The sequence below is a fragment of the Peromyscus maniculatus genome, chromosome 1 (assembly GCF_049852395.1).
Source record: "Peromyscus maniculatus bairdii isolate BWxNUB_F1_BW_parent chromosome 1, HU_Pman_BW_mat_3.1, whole genome shotgun sequence".
In the NCBI taxonomy this organism is placed as follows: domain Eukaryota; kingdom Metazoa; phylum Chordata; class Mammalia; order Rodentia; family Cricetidae; genus Peromyscus; species Peromyscus maniculatus.
In genome coordinates, this window is record NC_134852.1 from 21,440,794 (window position 1) to 21,458,512 (window position 17,719).

Genomic DNA, 17,719 nt, shown 5'->3' on the forward strand with positions numbered 1-17,719 from the left:
TTGGATACTGCAGCAAGGGATAGATTTTTTGGTACACTTGGGTTTCCCAATTCAATAAGCAGAGAGGATTCTGGGAGCATTACTTCCTGTAGCAAACTGCTGAAGACAATTTGTGTCGGCAGCATCTTCCCCCAGTCATTGCACAAGTTTGTCCTGAGTTCCAAGTCAAATTTCAGATATTCAAGTCCCTCTAGGATAAACAAGATTCTCTTTGGATCAGATCAGATATCTTCCAGTGTCTCTGAAGACTCAGACAACTTAGTTAACATAAGCTGAGCTAAGCTCAACTCTCTGATATTGTTAAGTGCGAGGGGAGAGATGAAGAAATCTATTCTGTCATAAGTTTCCTGATGCCCAGTCCAACATTGCTTTTCTTAAGAAAGTAGTTTTTCGGGGCTGGAGAGATGGCTCAGAGGTTAAGAGCACTGGTTGTTCTTCCAGAGGTCCTGAGTTCAATTCCCAGTCAACCACATGGTGGCTCACAACCATCTACAATGAGATCTGGCTCCCTCTTCTGGCCTGCAGACAGAACACTCACTGTATACATAATAAATAAATAAATCTTAAAAAAAAAAAAAAAAAAAAAAAAAAAAAAAAAAAAAAGAAAGTAGTTTTTCCTTTTCCTTTACAACCTAGTACAACTGCAGTGACCGGCTCTGAGGGACAATGAAATACTTCTTGCAATGCCTTGTACTGCTCTTCTACACTTATTTGGTAGTTTTCATCATCCATTAGAATGAAGGTCTCATTGGATCATATGTGTTGAAATGTAGTCTTTATAATCTCTTTGTATGGACTTCGTTTATCAGAGTTGGATGAAATCAGAATACAAGGCAGTTAGGAATAGGATCCTCCTGAGAATGAATCACAGTTTTTTTTTTTAAATACACATATAGTGAATGATCTACGCATCTGGGTGATCAAGTGAGGCCATGAGTCCCAAGGAAAGAAGAAAAGGAGGAGAGCCACCCACCCCTTCCCCTGCAGTAAGTTTCCTATTCCCTTCATCTGATATGGTTTTTCTTCCTGTTACACTACAAATGAAGAATGGTTAGGCCCCACCCTAACCCAACCAACCAACGAGTTCTTTCTACACCCACACCTCTAGATAGAGACCTCTACTGTATGCAGCTCTTCCCGTGCTTGTGAGCATGCATGGGAGAGTTGACTGACTCATGGCCAACTCAAATTTCTATGCTAAAGGGGGTACATGAATATTTCAGGGCCAATAGAGAAGGGAGGTCTCCAGAAGCTAGGGGTATTTAAAGAAAAACCTCGGATCCCTCTAGAGTCAACTGTCTCCATATATTGGATCCCTTCTCTACCAAAAAATATTTTACAATGCCAATAAACCTTGCTTTCACTTTCCTTGGAACCTTTTCCTCCCTTACATTCTTTAATCACAGAGAAAAACAACTAACTCACCAGCCAGCCAGTCTCATCTTGGTGCCCAGCATGGGGCTCAAACCCCAGACACTCAGTTATTTTGCTGCATCCAAGGTTATAATATATTTGATATGTCGACTGTAAAAGCATTATGACCAAACTGGAAACTCACCTCTGAGTAACAGCTACTATAAAGCATGAATTCTGGGTATTGCTTTCCAAATTTGCAAAGGGCATGGTACCTCCCCAGGACAAAATCCAGAAGTACTTCATTTGTACATAATTTCATGAGTTAGAGCTCAGAATGTTGTTGTTCAGTCTAAAACTAATACCTCCAGTATCAGATCTAATACCTCCATTAAGTCATTTAGAAGTCATTCTATATAAAAATTTTCAGTTTGATATACATGTTTATAATTCTATGCTTAGTCAAAGCAATATTTGATTCAGGCAACAGGACAGAGAGAAATGAACTTTGGGGTTATATGAGTTCAAGTCTATGGGTAACAAATTAGGGTGTCAAGTTGTCCAGGGTTAAATCATATGCATATCATTGTTTTAGATACATTAATGTATCTGTGTCAACATCCTAAGCCAAATGAGATTAATAGAAAGTGTTTCTCGGTTCATTCATGGGGATAGTTAGCAGGCAACTGGCACATGATCAGTACCACAGGTTGATATATATATTTTGATTTCTGGCACCAGGCGTTCTGAGGGCAAGGGCTTACTGTCTTCTCTGAGAGTGGGACATGCATGTATCAGTGTGTGGTGCATTAGAAATGTTCACTAAGTTAAGAGCACTCGCTGCTCTTCCAGAGGACCTGGGTACACTACCCAACACCTATGCAACCACTGTTAAGTTCAGCTCCAGGGATCCCTGCCCTCTTCTGGCCACCACAGGAACTGTATGCGTGTGGTGCCAAAAAAAATTTTCAAAAAGGAAAATTGGTATCCATACAGACTTTTGAATGCCATTAAATTATTATTGTATTTTGAAAAAAAAGAATTACTATATTCACACATTATGAAATGTTGAGTGTTGGGCTGCCAACATGGCTCATGGATGGGGGCACACAGCACCCACAAGCAATTCCATCAAGTTGTCCTCTGATCTCCACATGTGTTCAACTGTACCTCCACAAATGAGGAAATACATACATATGGGTTGGAGTAGTAGGTAAGAGATTAAGAGCACATACTGCTCTTGCAGAGGAACTGAAGTCAGTTCCCAGCACCCACATCAAGCTGCAAAGGAAAACAGGCTAGATAAGTAATTTAAAGATAGTTTCCACAAGCCTGAGTAGATGTTAAGAATTTATTAACCTTACACGTCAAACAACTTTTATTTACCAAACAAACACATGCTTCTCATCATTTAATATATTATTTTTTTTTAAATACTGAATACTGTTTATTGAAGGAGGGAGGAGGTCTTGAATACAGGCTTACAGCACAATGGGAAAACGCTGGAGGGCAGAAGTTCACTACAGATGTTTTACCATTTAACATATTCTTAAAGCCTAGTATTCAACAGAACAAAGATGTTACTGGTTAGACATAAATCTCTAAATAGAGTTTTGTTAATCTGAGTAGAACTTCATAATATAAGGTTTAACAAATACTGCCCTGTTATCAAACATTTTGTTTCTTATCTAAAATTTTCTAGAAGCTCAGTGTTGAAAAATCAGCAAAGGCCTAAGTAGTTAGACAAAAATCTGTAAATCAGTTTCTGTTAACCTGAACATATCTTTACAACCTTGGGAATTTATCATTTTACAAAAATTTATCCTAATCCAAAATATTTTGAAGACCTGCTGTTGCTTTCTTAATTAAAAAAAGATATACAATAATTAGCAGAGGGCTCAGTGTGAATAAAATGTTTTGTAGCTATTGCTTTGGTTGTTTTATACCACAGGGTCACTTTAATAAAGATGATGGCAAAGTTACATGCCATATACTCTTTTTAACTTTAGTAAAGATGGCTACCAGTCACATGGTTGATTCTATGCTGACGAACAGAGACAGAAAATAAATAGTAGACTGAATATGGCCAGCAGAAGAGACTGGATCATGAGAGAAGGAGGGGATGGAGAGTGGGGCAAGGGAGAAGAGGCAAGAGAGAGGGGACAAGTGGACCAAAAGAGCCAAGAGAGGAACATTGTCTTTCTTAACTCTATTAAATTCTCTCCTTCTGGTCTACCTCTTCCCTTTCTATTTCTTCTCCCCATCACCACATTGTCTGTCTTTGAATTTAATGTTCTTGCTTACTTCCACACTCTCACTATCTCATAACTATTTAAACCCCGATTATTATTTTCCAGTGTCCAGCATTGTGGCATTAATATTTTAGAGTAAGTAAACAAGTCCATTAAAATAAATTTACTTAGAGATACCTTCTTAAGTCTTGTTCAACTTACTTTAAGAGAAGAGCACTGAATGATTTTTTTCTACAGTGTATTTCTTATAAGATATTCTCAGCCTTTCTTTGCATAGATAATAAAGATATGTCTCTTTCTTTTTAAAGTATTTTATGATAGTAAGAGCCTATTTTGCTGTTAATAGTAGTTATTGTGGAGGTCAGAGGAAAACTCACAAGAAACTGTTTTATCCTTCTACAATGTGGGTCTATATAGGTCATAGGGATAGAGTGCTCCAGTGACAAGATTTAGTGATAAGTCCCTTTATTTACCAAGATCTGATCACCTTTTGGCACCAAGGCATGTCTTTACAAAATGAGATGCAATTTTATATTTCCATTTTTCAAAACCATAGTTTTAACTGGAAATTTGGGACATTCAAATTTACTGTTAAAACTATGTAGAGAGATTAATTCTGGTTAATTTTTTATTTTCCCAGTCCTATTTATATCAATTGATGTGAGAGGGTCCAGTTCAATGTGATATTTCCCATGGTCTGCTTCTCCTGGGTGCTATAAGAGTGCAGGCTTGCTGGGCGGTGGTGGTGCACGCCTTTAATCCCAGCACTCGGGAGGCAGAGCCAGGCGGATCTCTGTGAGTTCGAGACCAGCCTGGGCTACCAAGTGAGCTCCAGGAAAGGCGCAAAGCTACGCAGAGAAACCCTGTCTCAAAAAACCAAAAAAAAAAAAAAAAAAAAAAAAAAAGAGTGCAGGCTTAGACCCCATTAGCTGAAGAATGTAACATAATGGCTGAGAGACACCCAACACCAAGATGTCATAAGAAGTGAGGTTAGGGTTCAAGCAGATATCATAAAACAAATCAATGTGTTGTCAGTGCAATTTATGAGGTCCATAATGTTGTCAACTCCCCCCATAAATGAAGGAAAAGGTATATGTACCCTGACAGGTCTGGTCCTTGCTTACCATTAACCATAATAAATCCTCCAGGGAAGTGAGAGCTCCTTTAATCTTCCATTCATTTCTAGATAGATTCAGTTTATTACCTTCAAGCCACAATCTGATCATTCATCTAAAAGCAAACACTTTCAGGTTCTGTTCCATTTAAAATTCATTTTTTAACCTTATAATATGTTTTTTTTGAAAAGTAAACAAATACATAATAAAGGAATTGAAAAAGAAAATAAAAAATCCAGAAAGACAGATAGATTTTAAGTTCTCTCTCTTCTTCTTCTTCTTCCTCTTCTAGTCTTCATACTACTTCCACCCCACAACTGTGATGACCACAACCACAAGTCTGAGAGTTTCCCCATGTCAAGTTGATGTACAACTATCTAGAACATCATTATATTTATATTTTATTTCTTTATATTTTTTATTTGGGGGATTTTGTTATTGTACTGGGTTTTTGTTTCTTCTTTTTTTTTGAGAAAAACTTAAAGTTGGATGAGTAAATAGGGGTGGAACATCTGGAAAGACCTTGGGAAGGAATTAATATGATCAAAATACATTGAAGTATAAAATTGTTTTAAATAATAAAATATAGTAAAGAAGAAAAAAATACAAACAAAAGGAATTCACAACTATCAGTAATCTTCTTGATTACCACATCTATTTCAACAAGGTAACAGAGGCTGAAGAACTGTTTCTTCTAGTTACTAACTGTGCGGTGCCTGTAAGAATGATGCTTACCCTTTTTGAGTCTTCATAGCTCAGTATCAGGAAGTTATCACATTTTCTCATCGACAGCCAGCCACAGACGTGCTCAAACCATGATCTATATGGGACTGTGTGTGGGAAGGAAGAAAATGTCAATTACAAAGCATGATAATGGGATCAGCTTGATATTCTTCATTCTTCTGCAAATGGCAAACAGCTTTACTAAGAATTATCAAACTAGTCTGTATTTTCAGCATTCAACTCAATGATATTTGAGACACACATGATATTTGAGTTCACACAGATAGTGAACTGATAAAATCAAGTTCATTAGCAAACTCATCACATCACATACTTACCCCTGATGACATTAGGAGACATCTTACTGGCAGGTTGCAAGGACAAGAGCATGTTCTGGGAAAATTACTCACACCAACAAAGGAAGCCACAGGGTCCCTCAGGCATGGCTAGTCTTGGACTTTTTTCTTATCACCCTTTCTGGAGAACTATCTAACTCCTTCTATGGGAGATCTCCTCCCATTGACATCTACAACTAAGGTTCCAAAATTTCTCAATAGTGTCTCCTTGAGGCTGAAACCTCAAAAACACTGATAATTGGAGACATTCCACGCGTAGCCTTCTGCCTATACAAAGCTTCATGAACATTCTCAGTGCTGCTCTGCTGTGTTCTCCATAATCTCAGTATCTTCAGTTTCTGCTCTGGTTGTGCTCTCGCTCTTCATGTCTCGGTCTCCTTTGCACACTTACATTGTTTCCAATTTCCTGATGGATTCACTGGATCAAGTCAGGAGAGAAGGTTCAGAAAGGGTCAGACCAGCCTTAAACATACATTCAAAGAATCTAAGACTGGATGGAAGGCTCCAGGTAAATGCCTTACAGAGAATTTGTAAAGAGAAAGTGAACTATGCAATATATGATGGAGTTAAGTCACTTAATGCGACTAAAAGCTGAATACAAGAGATGACTCAGTGGAAACAATTGTCCAAACATGTTTGAGGAACTGAGTTTTAATGATCAGAAATCACACAAATCTTGTGATGTAGCCTCTGCTTGTCTCCCCATTGCTCCTTCTATAGATGGGTGTGGTAACAGAATTCTTTGAAGCTTGGGTCTGGTATATACAAGGATGAACAAGAAAAAAGAGACCCCATTTCAAACAAAGTACATAGCAATGCTCAAGACCTGATGTTGTCTTCTCACTTCCACAGTCAATCCTTGGTACAAGCATGCCCACATTTTCACATAGTGTTGTGACATTTTGCTTGTGCTCCAACAAATAAAGCTTGCCTGGAGATCAGAGTGAGGAACTAGCCACTAGAGGCCAGGTAGTGGTGGCACACACCTTTAATCCCAGCACTCGGATCTTATGCCTTTGATCCCAGTACTTGGGAGATGCACACCTATAATCCCAACACTTGGGAGGAAATAGGAAGTGATATGCCTGGGTGGAGAGAGGAAGTGATAAGGCAAGGTGGAGACAGAAGGTTGGCCCTTTCAGTCTGAGGATTCCTAGAGGTAAGAAGTCTTTGTAGTGGCTAGCTGCTCTGCTTCACTGATCTTGCAGCTTTTGCTGGGATATCTCACTCTGGGTTTTTATTATTAAGGCCAAATAGAAATTATACTACACCTGATGTCCATCTTTTGGGGCATGAATTCATGAAAAAGCCACTTGCTTCTGACTTTGCAGCCACCAGTACAGTCTGGAGCTGCAGGTGCCTGGAGTCACTACTCCACTGGCTAGGTTTTTCTTTCTTTTTGGATTTTTCTGTTATAGCCTCTCTGCAGCAAATTACACACACAGGTATTTGAGCTCCAAATGCCACAGCAGTTAGTTGCTTTTGCATGTCCCCCCCATGTAGATGGCTGGCTCTTTGGCTTCTTTTCTCCTGGTGGGTTGGGCTCTCGCTGGACCCCTTCCTTGGGCTGCAGCCACACTTGAAAAGTGCTTGTGGGCTTCTACTGTTCTATTTAGAAGCAGTCAGCCTCACATCATCTTGTTATCATTGGCAGATTTGGTGAGACAATTGGGAATTCTTTTTTTTATAATTTAATTTAATTTTACATATCAGCCACAGATTCCCTTGTTCTTCCCCCTCCCATGACCAATCCCCCCTCCAACTTCCCCCCAGCCCATCCCCCATTCCCATCTCCTCCAGGGCAAAGACTCTCCTGAGGATTGAGTTCAACCTGGTAGATTCAGTCCCGGCAGGTCCAGTCTCCTCCTCCCAGGCTGAGCCAAGTGTCCCTGTATAAGCCCCAGGTTCCAAACAGCCAACTCATGCACAGAGTACAGGGCCCGGTCCCACTGCCTGGGTGCCTCCCAAACAGATCAAGCTAATCAACTGTCTCACTTATCCAGAGGGCCTGATCCAGTTGGGGGCTCCTCTGCTATTGGTTCATAGTTCATGTGTTTCCATTCGTTTGGCTATTTGTCCCTGTGCTTTATCCAACCTTGGTCTCAACAATTCTCGCTCAGACAAACCCTCCCCTTTCTTGCCAATTGGACTCCTGGAGTTCCACCTGGGGCCTGGCCATGGATTTCTGCATCCAGTTTGCTCAGTCATTGGATGGGGTTTCTAGAATGACAATTAGGGTGTTTGGCCATCCTATCACCAGAGTAGTTCAGTTCCGGCTGTCTCACAGCCATTGCCAGTAGTCTATTGTGGGGGTATCTTTGTGGATTTCTGTGGGCCTCTCTAGCACTTTGCTTCTTCCTATTCTCATGTGGTCTTCATTTATCATGGTCTTTTATTTATTTATTATTATTTTTTTTATTTTACAATACTATTCAGTTCTACATAATAGCCACAGATTCCCTTGTTCTCTCCCTTCCTGCCCCCCTCCCCTTCTCTTCACCCCACCCCCCATTCCCACCTCCTCCAGATCAAGGTCTCCCCCAAGGACTGGGATCGACCTGAGAGACTCAGTCCAGGCAGGTCCAGTCCCCTCCTCCCAGATTGAGCCAAGCGTCCCTGCATAAGTCCCAGGTTTCAAACAGCTAACTCATGCAACCAGCCCAGGACCTGGTACCACTGCCTAGATGCCTCCCAAACAGATCAAGCCAATCGACTGTCTCACCTATTCAGAGGGCCTGATCCAGTTTGGGGCCCCTCAGCCTTTAGTTCATAGTTCATGTCTTTCCATTCATTTGGTTATTTGTCCCTGTGCTTTATCCAACCTTGGTTTCAACAATTCTCTCTCATATAAACCCTCCTCTTTCTCAGAAATTAGACTCCCAGCGCTCCACCAGGGGCCTAGCGGTGGATGTCTGCATCCAGATTCCTCAGTCCTTGGATGGGGTTTCTGGCACAACTATTAGGGTGTTTGGCCATCCCATCACCAGAGTAGGTCAGTCTCGGCTGTCTCTCCTCTATTGCCAGCAGTCTTTTGTGGGGGTATCTTTGTGGATTTCTGTGGGCCTCTTTAGCTTTTTGTTTCTTCCTTTTCTCATGTGGTCTTCATTTACCATGGTCTCCTATTCCTTGTTCTCCCTCTCTTTTCTTGGTCCAGCTAGGATCTCCCGATCTCTTTCCCTTGACCGTCGCCCTTCATTGTTCCCACTCATGACCAGGCTGTTCATGTAGATCTCGTCCATTTCTCCATGTCTTTTTTTGGGGTCCTGTTTTCCAGGTAGCCTCACTGGTGATGTGAGTAGCAGTCCAGTCATCCTTGTTCCACATCTAGCATCTTCCTATGAGTGAGTACATACCATATTTTTCTTTCTGAGTCTGGGTTACCTCACTCAGGATGATTTTTTCTAGATCCATCCATTTGTCTGCAAACCTCATGATGTCATTGTTTTTCTCTGCTGAGTAGTATTCCATTGTGTATATGTGCCACAATTTATTTATCCATTCTTCTGTTGAAGGGCATCTAGGTTGTTTCCAGGTTTTGGCTATTACAAACAATGCTGATATGAACATAGCTGAGCAAGTGCTTTTGTGGTATGATTGAACATTCCTTGGGTATATGCCCAAGAGTGGTATAGCTGGATCTTGGGGGAGATTGATTCCCAATTCTCTAAGAAAGCACCATATTGATTTCCGAAGTGATTTTACAAACTTGCATTCTCACCAGCAGTGGAGGAGAGTTCCCCTAGTTCCACAACCTCTCCAGCATAAAGTGTCTTCAGTGTTTTTGATCTTAGCCACTCTGGCAGGCATAAGGTGGTATCTCAGAGTTGTTTTGATTTGCATTTCCCTGATGATTAGGGATGTTGAACAATTCCTTACATGTCTTTCAGCCATTTGGGTTTCCTCTGTTGAGAATTCTCTGTTTAGTTCTAAAGCCCATTTCTCAATTGGACTGTTGGTCGTTTTGATGTCTAATTTCTTGAGTTCCTTATATATTCTGGATATCAGTTCTCTGTCACCTGTGGGGTTGGTGAAGACCTTTTCCCATTCTGTAGGCTGTCGCTTTGCCTTGTTGACTGTATTCTTTGCTCTACAAAAGCTTCTCAGTTTCAAGAGGTCCCATTGATTGATTGTTTGTCTCAGTGTCTGCGATACTGGTGTTATATTTAGGAAGTGATCTCCTATGCCAATGTGTTCAAGACTACTTCCTACTTTCTCTTCTAGCAGGTTTGGAGTAGCTGGATTTATGTTGAGGTCTTTGATCCACTTGCACTTAAGTTTTGTGCACGGTGACAGATATGGATCTATTTGCAGCCTTCTACACATTGATATCCAGTTATGCCAGCACCATTTGTTGAAGATGCTTTCTTTTTTCCATTGTACACTTTTGGCTTCATTGTCAAAAATTATATGTCCATAGGTGTGTGGGTTAATGTCAGGGTCTTCAATTCGATTCCTTTGGTCCACATGTCGGTTTTTATGCCAAGACCAAGCTGTTTTTATTACTGTAGCTCTATAGTAGAGCTTGAAGTCAGGGATTGTGATGCCTCCAGAAGATGTTTTATTGTACAGGTTTCTTTTAGCTATCCTGGGTTTTTTGTTTTTCCATATGAAGTTGAGTATTATTCTTTCCAGGCCTGTGAAGAATTGTGTTGGTATTTTGATGGGGATTGCATTGAATCTGTAGATTGCTTTTGGTAAGATTGCCATTTTTACTATGTTAACCCTGCCTATCCATGAGCATGGGAGATCTTTCCATTTTCTTCTTCAATTTCTTTTTTCAGGGACTTAAAGTTCTTGTCATATAGGTCCTTCACTTGCTTGGTTAGTGTTACCCCAAGGTATTTTATGTCATTTTTGGCTATTGTAATGGGTGATGTATCTATAATTGTCTTCTCAGCCTCTTTGTCCATTGTATATAGGAGGGCTACTGATTTTTTTGAGTTGATCTTGTATCCTGCTATGTTGCTGAAGGTGTTTATAAGCTTTATCAATTCCTGGGTGGAATCTTTGGGGTCACTCAAGTATACTATCATGTCATCTGCAAATAAAGAAAGCTTGACTTCTTCCTTTCCAATTTGTATCCCCTTAATCTCCTTATGTTGTTTTATTGCTCTGGCTAGAACTTCATGTACTATATTGAATAAGTATGGGGAGAGTGGACAGCCTTGCCTCGTTCCTGATTTTAGTGGAATTGATTTGAGTTTCTCTCCATTTAATTTGATGTTGGCTGTTGGTTTGCTATATATTGCCTTTATTATGTTTAGGTATGTTCCCTGTATTCCTGATCACTCCAAGACTTTTATCATGAAGGGGTGTTGGATTTTGTCAAATGCCTTTTCTGCATCTAGTGAGATGATCATGTGTTTTTTTTCTTTGAGTTTGTTTATATGGTGTATTACGTTGATGGACTTTCGTATGTTGTACCACCCTTGCATCCCTGGGATGAAGCCTACTTGATCATGGTGGATAATAAACAAACATTTTATTAAAATTTAAAAAATGGGAGAACTAGGGACTCATCATTCCTCTCCACATTCTATTCTTTCCCTTGTTTTATATATTTAAAATTTTTTATCAGTGGATTCTGCTGGAGGATCCGATGCAGATAAGCACTGGAGGGCTCCTGTTGCAAATCACCCTCTGGAGTGATGGAAGGCTCTTTCTACTAGCATGTGGAGGAGACCCAATCTAGTGTTGGTGTGGCCCCGGAGTTTGGTTTATGTCTTTCCTCAGGACAATGAGGTTCCTCTTTGGATTCCTGAGCACTGAACGCATCCTGTGGCTGCTGCTGAAGCCCAACATGACAGATACCTAATGGGTCTTCATGAAAAAATCTACCCTTCTGATGCCAATGGAGATTGAGAGCCCAATATGGCCAGCTTTGGCAAGCATTAATGTAAGCCTAGGAACTGTAGCCATGAGACTGGATTCTCCAGAAGAGCTGCCAGCCAAAGTCATGCTGGGGTCAAGAAAAACGGGCCTTGGCGGTTCGTGTTCCTGGAGTTGTGTCCATGCCAGTGGATGTCCACACAATCCAGAAGAGAATTTGACATTGCTGCTGCCGCTGTTGCTGTTATAACAATGGTTCACACCGCTGCTACTGTTTCTGGGATTACCATTTCATAATTGCTTACTACAGCTAACACAGTGGAGACCCTGGCAACAAAGGTAGCTACCACAGTTAGTTAATCTTTCATTCTACTGAACATGATAAATTTAACTCAGTAGTCATATACATCTCTATTGGCTTTGAAAATTTTAAATTTATAAACTCAAGTTCCAGTTGCTTTTGGGATACTATCTTACAAGGACTCCAACGTACAGTATGGCTCGATTAGGTAGGGAATGGCTCAGTTGCCTTTAGCCTACTGTCTATGGGTGAGATAGGACCTTTGTTGGTCTTTTCTGTATCGAACACACAGATTGTAAGCCCAGTGCCACTTTGAGATCTTTGGCAGCAATTAACTATGCAGCTCACACACGAGTGAGCCGGTATGATAATGAGCATTCAGAGATGGGTAATACCTGGGGGGCACTCACCACTCTAAGACAGAGCACCTGTGTGGCCTGGGCAGGTGTCTACATGACGGGTAAGGTGACCTGCTGACATCCCACGCAACCCAAGTCAGAAGCTCATTTTTTAATAAAAGGGGGACCTGCAGGGCCCTGGCCCCTGTTTTGGGTAACTGTTGCCTTGCTTGTGGACCTTGACCTTGATATCCTCCCAATGCTAATTCCCTGCCAGGTTCCACCCTCCTGAATGCTTAAGGGAACTTCCTTGTCTGTGTATCCTGAAATGGGCATTAACAGCTTAGATGCAAGATTGTAAAACATTAGTAGTGAACTTCTGCCATCTGGGGTCCTCCCATTGTGCTGTAAGCCTGTATTTAAGATCTCCTACCCCCTTCAAGAAATGACATTTGACATTTAAAATTATATATATATATATATATATATATATATATATTTGAATGAATACTGAGAATGTAATCTATGAATACCACAAATGTGATTAATATCATGAGTATAATTTAAAAAATAAATAAAGAAATAAAGAAATTAATTAATTAATTAAAAAAGAAAGATGCAACAAATAATGAAAATCAACTTCAGTCAAAATTTTCTTATGAACATAGATTCAGAAATTCTCTATACTATACTTGCAAACTAAATCTAAGAACCCATCAAAATATCATCCATGATGACCAAGCAGACTTCATGTCAGAAATGCAAGAATAGTTCAACATACATAAATTGATGAACATAATCTACCATGTAAACAGACTGAAAGGCAAGTGAACTACATGGATCACTTCATCAGCTGGAGAAGGGCTTCGACAAAATGCAACATTCCTTCATAAATGTCCTAGACAGATTAGGGATATAAAAAGACATATATCAATATAATAAATTTGATTAACAATAAGCTCACAGCCAACGTCAAGCTATGTAGAAAGAAATTGAGATCATTTCCAATAAAATTAGAAGCAAGGCTCTTTCCATATCTATTAAATAAAAGTTCTTAAAATCTTACCTAGAATAATATGACAACTGAAGGAGATCAAGGGGATAAAAATAGGAAAGAAAGATGTCAACGTGTCTTTATGTGCAGATAATATGATTTTATATATAGAAGATCGAAAAATTTCCACCAGGAAACTTCTACATTTGAATAACCCTTTCAGTGAAGTAGAAAGTTAAAAAAGGACATAAAACACCATAGAATTTCTGTATACAAATTTACTGAGAAAGAACTGGGGAAAATAAAAACTTTTCACAATTGCCTCAAAGATATTTTGTGTAACTCTAACCAAGGAAGTGAAATACTTGTGTAATAAAACCTTTAAAATATTGAAGAAGGACAATGGAGAAGATATCAGAAGATAAAAAAGATGTTCCATGCTCATGGATAGATAGGATTACAATAGAGAAAATGACCATCCTACCAAAAGTAATCTACAGGTCCATTGCAATCTCCATCAAAATTTTAGCATAATTCTTCACAGAAATTGAAAGAATAAAATTCATCTTTACAGGGAAAAATAAAAATCTCAGTATAGCTAAAACAATCCAGAACGAGATAAGAACCCTTGAACATTTCACCATTCCAGATATCAAGCTGTAGTATAGAGATCTAGTTATATGAACTTTATTCTGTTGGCATAAAAACAGACACATTGATAAATGGAGTTGAATTGAAGGTGCAAAAAAGTCTATGCATCTATGGAGACTCAAGGTTTTATAAAGAAACCAGAAATCCACACTGGAAAAAAAGACTGCATCTTCAACAAACGATGCTCGTTAAACTGGATGACTGCATGTAGAAGAATTTACATAGATTCATATTTATCACTGTGTACAAAACCCAACTCAAAATGAATCAAGGACCTCAACATAGAACTAGATACCCTTAAGCTGACAGAAGAGAGAGAGAGGAGAGAGAGAGAGAGAGAGAGAGAGAGAGAGAGAGAGAGAGAGAGAGAGAGAGAGAGAGAGAGAAGGAGGAGGAGGAGGAGGAGGAGGAGGAGGAGGAGAAGGAGAAGAAGAAGAATCTTGAACTCACTAGCACAGGAAAAGACTTTCTGAGCCAGATACCAATAGCGATAAAAAAATTAATAAATGGAGAATAATGAACTGAAAATATTCTGTATGGAAAAGGACATCATCATATGGGCAAAGCAACAGACCAGAAAATGGAAAAAATAATTAGCAATTATGTATCTTATAGAGAGATAATATCCAAAACATATAAATAACAACAAATGGACATTAAAAGAAAAAATATCCAAATTAAAAATGGGGTAAAAATCTAAAGAGAAAATTCATAAAAGATGAAACACAAATGTCTGATAATAATTAAAGACATGTTCAACATACTTAGTCACCAGGAAAATACAAATAAAAAATACTTTGAGATTTCATCTTTTTTAAAAATTAAACTGTAGCAGGAATCTTAAAGAGTCTTATTAATAAAATCAAACCTGGGCCAGGTATTGGGATCAACTGAAAGATCAGAGAGACAGAACAAGCCACAGCTCCCTCACCTCGCCGGATCCTCAGCTGGTCTTGTTTCCTCAGACTGGAAGCCTCTGAATCCTCATATCCAAATGGCTCTCAGCTGAACTGTGCTGCTCAAAAGCCTGAATGCTTAACCAGCCAAATGCTTAACCAGCCAAATGTTTCTAGTATCTGGTCTTCACGACTTATATAACTTTCTGCTTTCTACCACCACTTCCTGGGATTAAAGACTCGCTTTCTGGTATTAAAGGCATGTGTCACCATGCCTGGCTGTTTCCAATGTGGCCTTGAACTCACAGAGATCCAGATGGATTTCTACCTCTGGAGTGCTAGGATTAAAGGTGTGAGTGCCACATTTTCTAGCCTTTGTATCTAGTGGCTGTTCTGTCTCTGACCCCAGATAAGTTTATTAGGGTGCACAATATTTTGGAGACCACAATACCACCACAGTAAACATTTATTTTATATTATATATTTTATTATAGTATATATTTATTATCCAAATATATCCCATTTTGATAAACATACATTGTTTTTCATACAACATAATCTGAATACAGTTTCCTTTACCTCTACTATTTCCAGTTTCTCTATACCTCCTGTCCTATCTGGATCCACTTCTTGCATGTTTTTCATTAGAAAACAGTCTTCTAAGAGATAACAGAACAGGAATAAATAACACATAATAAGAGAAAATAAAAACCATTACATTGAAATTGGGCAAGTAAAGCCAACAGAAAAAAAAGAGCTCCAAAGGAAGGCACAACAATCAGAGACCCATACACTCACTCATTCAGGGGTTCCATGAAAGTACTAAACTGAAAGCTATAGTGTATACTCAGAGGACTTCTTGCAGACCCATGTAGGTATCATGATTGCTGTTGCTGCTTCAGTTTATGTGAATGTGTATGAGCTTTGCTCTGTTGTTTTAGAGGGCTGTGTTCTCCTGGTGTCCTCTGTCCCTCTTTCTTCCTCATTTCTTTGGTCTCCTCTAACTTGGGGTTTCCTGAGCTATGAGGGGAGGGGTTTGATGGAGACAACCCATTTACAGCTGTGTTCCAACATTTCTCTCTTTCTCTCTCTGTCTCTCTCTGTCTCTCTCTCCCTCTCCCTCTCCCTCTCTCTCTCTCTCTCTCTCTCTCTCTCTCTCTCTCTCATGTCTGGTTGTAGGTTGTTGGACAGAGAGTTCATTGCTTTGTTCTGTTCTATTTCATTTGAAGAACTGTTAGAATTCATAAAGTCATTTTATTTGTTATTATTGTGTGTATGCATGGTGTGAGTTTGAGTACATGTGGAGGTCAGTACAACTTTGCTTTCTTCTTGACACTGTGTGTAAGAAGAAATGCAGAATTTCATTCTCTCCTAATATGGGTTCTAGGAAATCAAAAGCAGGTCATCAGGCTTGAATGATCAGAATACTTGTCAGCAGGCATGATAACCTGAGTTTTTCCCTATATCCCACAACTTACAAGGAAAAAAGTGACTTCCACAAATTGTCCTCTTTCTTGTATATGAGTGCTGTACATACACAAAACAGTTTAAAATTTACTTCAAATATATTATAAAATAAGTTTAAGCAGAAGTACTTAGGGTAAGATTCTCAGAAGTAAATGAGATAAATCTTACAGAATGGGCTTTTGTTTCTCAAAGAAGAGAATCCTTGAAAAATTATTTTTAGGATCTGTCAGATTGGACCAGAGCCATGCTCAGTCTTTGCGCTATGCATCTCCATTCCAAGGTAAGGCCCACTGTACTATGTGTAGATGAACCATAGACTCTTTCCTTTGACTGGGGGAGAAGGGTGTTTTCCTTATATTCAGAGGAAGAGAGAGCTTGCTGTGTATCACTCTAATCCTGAGATGTAGCTTGGGATAACTCTTCTGTGATGAATTGTTTTCTCTGTCTGGAGAAATTTGGAAAGGTTTTAAAGTATTTAATGTGGTTATCCCACTATTTCTTCCCTTTCTGGAAGACAGAGTCTCATGTATCCAGGGTGATTTCAAGCAAATTCATGATGTAGTTGAGGATGACCTTGAACATTTGATTAGTGAATTTCTATTGAGTTTTTTAAAAATATTTGTTTATTAATTTTATGTGTATGAGTGCTCTATCTGCATGTACACATTTATTCAAGAAGAGGGCATAAAATTACACTGTAGATGGTTCTGTGCTATCATGTGGTTGATAGGAATTGAACTCAGGACCTCTGGAAGAGCAGTCAGTGCTCTTAACCACTGAGACATCTCACCATCCCTGAGGATTTTTTTTTCCACAATGTCTCACTATGTCTCACTGGATGCTGTGAAACTCTAAAATCTAAGATGTCCTCAAACTCATAGAGATACACTTTTCTCTGCCCCATGAGTTCTAGGACTAAATGCAAAAATTAGTAATTCAGAAATGATGGGTGCCTTAGTCAGCATTCTATTGCTATGAGGAGATACTATAACCATGGCAATTCTAATTAAGGAAAGCATTTAATTGGGGCTTGTTTACTGTTTCAGAAGTTTAGTCCATTATCATCATCATGGGAAAAATGGTGGCAATCAGTCAAACATGATGCTGGAGAAGTAGCTGGGAATAAAACATCTGGATGTTAATCCCAGCACTTGGGAGGCAGAGGCAGGTGGATCTCTGTGAGTTCGAGGCCAGCTTGGGCTACCAAGTGAGTTCCAGGAAAGGCACAAAGCTACACAGAGAAACCCTGTCTCGAAAAACCAAAAAAAAAAAAAAAATAGAAAAAAAGAAGAAAAAACAGGAAAAAAAAAACATCTGGATGCACAGGCAGAAGACAGAGAGCCACTGGCATTGTCTTGGGCTTCTGAAATCTCAAAGCCCACTCTTAAAGGCATAGTCCCTTCAACAAGAACACATGTAACCCAAAAAGACCACATCTTCTGAT

General features: G+C 39.4%; 1 protein-coding gene across 1 annotated transcript in view; it reads right to left on the reverse strand.

Moving 5' to 3' along the window:
• The window catches only part of LOC107399359 (3-beta-hydroxysteroid sulfotransferase-like), a 230,626-nt gene that overhangs the window by 206,396 nt on the left and 6,511 nt on the right, over positions 1–17,719 (reverse strand). The window lies entirely within an intron of this gene.